Raw genomic sequence first — 2,178 nt, 5'->3', positions numbered from 1 at the left:
CTCTGCATCGCCACCTTGCTTCCTCCTACTTCATTCTTCCACTTCTATTCTCTCTCTTCCACTACTTCACCTCATACATTATCTATTTCTTTAATTCACACTCATCTTTTTAAAACTGCATAATGCACGAGGAGATGAAAATCACACGTGCATAATGGCTTTAGCTATTGGTATCAAATTTTCATGTTGATTGTGTCTATAAATATGATTAATTATTCCAATACCTAATTCTACTATGTCATTCAATCACCAAACTGCAGGCTCATGAAAAGAGGTGCTAATTTGTTTTTAAGAGATGATAAGATAATCTTTTAACCAATAAATAATAATAATAATAATAATAATAATAATAATAATAATAATAATAATAATAATAATAATAATAATAATAATAAATATAAATATATGGTATTATAGCTCATATATGCAATCTAAATTGATCTTTTTAGCATGAAATTGAAAACAGAGATGGTCCCAAATCTTCATCCCTATATTATTTGTCTATCATATCTTAATATATGGCTGATGTTATTATTAGAACTTTATATATCGCGGGACTTTTTTTTATTGATATCTGTCAAATTTATAGGAAAACAACTGATATGCTGCAAGGAAACACACAATAATTACTAAAATAGTCACTACTCCATGTTGCTCCCAATAATTTGTGTTAAACAAGTTTAGTTCTTTTCTTTACACTTTCTTTTTCAGTTACATTTTCTTAACAAGATATCATCTGCTTCAATGTCATAAACTATTATTTTAAATGTATGAACTAATTCAATTTAATTTTTCACCATGAACAATTAACTTGCATTATGACTATATGGTCACTAAACTTTTATGATTACGCTGAAGCCATTTTTACTTATTTTAATGACATTTTGATTCAATATGACTTTCTTCACCTCTCTTGTCTACAAGAAAATATATAGATAACAACACCTTTATATAAATAGTAGTAGCGCCTTCCAAGATCAGTTACAAAGTGAACTAACAAAGGTATGCTTCTCTTCATGTCAACCCAATACTTTCATATTTGCATTTTTTACTTTCTCCATTCAGTGTCATGTTTTCTCTCTCTTAAAACAAGTGTATACATTAGAAATTTATTGTAGTCATATTGCATTAATGGAAATCCCCGAAGGTAGAAAGTGGATGTATAAAAGATTGGACATAAACAAACATTTGACAGAGGAATTTAGAGAAGGAGTGTATGAGTTCCTACAATATGTTATTAGTCAAGAAAAGTTTCAAGAACAAGGTGAAATGTTAAGATGTCCTTGGATTAAATGTAGTTGTAAAGTTTTCAAGTATGTTGATCAAGTTGGGTGGGATCTTTATCAAGAGAGATTCATGCCTAATTATTATTGGTGGACAAATCATGGTGAAGAATTGCCACAATCTCCCCCAGTGGATGTTGCCAGTTCATGTTATTGAACTTGTGAACAAAGAGAAGAATTAGGTCGTTTCCATCAAATGATAATGGATCATGTGGGGCCCTCAAATGCACATTGCATGCTACCAGAGAGTGTTACTGGATCTGAGTACATGGAGGAAAATCCTGATCTTGAAACTCAAATTTTTTTTAACATGCTTGCTACTGCACAAGCACCCTTGTGGGAAGGATGTGAGAATCACTCAGAATTGTCAGCTTCTTTAGAAGCTCTAAGCTTGAATTCTGATTATAATATGTCTGAAGGATTTTTCAATAGAATGGTCCAACTTATGGGGGAGACTATGCCCAAAGATCATCGAATGGTTAATAATTTTTTCCAAGCTAAGAAGTCGGTGGAAAAATTGGGTTTGGGTTGTACGAGAATTGATTGTTGTCCAAGAGGATGCATATTGTTATAAATAATTGCTTTATTTGTGGAATGGAGCGATACAAGACTGTCACTATGAGGGGAATTGAAAAGAAAATTGTTGTTAAGAAAATGTGGTACTTTCCCATCATTCCTAGACTTAGAAGGTTATACTCTTCAATGGCAACTGCACCTCACATGAGATGGCATAATGAGAATCAAAGGGACCTGTCTATTTTGTCTCATCCATTTGATGGAGAAGCTTGGAAGCATTTTGATAGAATGCATCCAGATTTTATTCAAGACCCAAGAAATGTCAGATTAGGTTTATGTGCAGATGGGTTTAATCCTTTTGGTCAATATGGAAAAAGTT

General features: G+C 32.1%; 1 pseudogene; it reads left to right on the top strand.

Annotated features, from left to right (window-relative positions):
* The first annotated feature begins 1,131 nt into the window (after nucleotides 1-1,131).
* Nucleotides 1,132-1,857, top strand: LOC150027489 (uncharacterized; annotated as a pseudogene).
* Nucleotides 1,858-2,178: the final 321 nt, after the last annotated feature.

Source organism: Phaseolus vulgaris, chromosome 5 (genome assembly GCF_051622355.1).
Source record: "Phaseolus vulgaris cultivar YP4 chromosome 5, ASM5162235v1, whole genome shotgun sequence".
Classification (NCBI taxonomy): Eukaryota; Viridiplantae; Streptophyta; class Magnoliopsida; order Fabales; family Fabaceae; genus Phaseolus; species Phaseolus vulgaris.
Note: the sequence above shows the minus strand (reverse complement) of the source record. Positions and strands in the feature narration are given on the sequence as shown.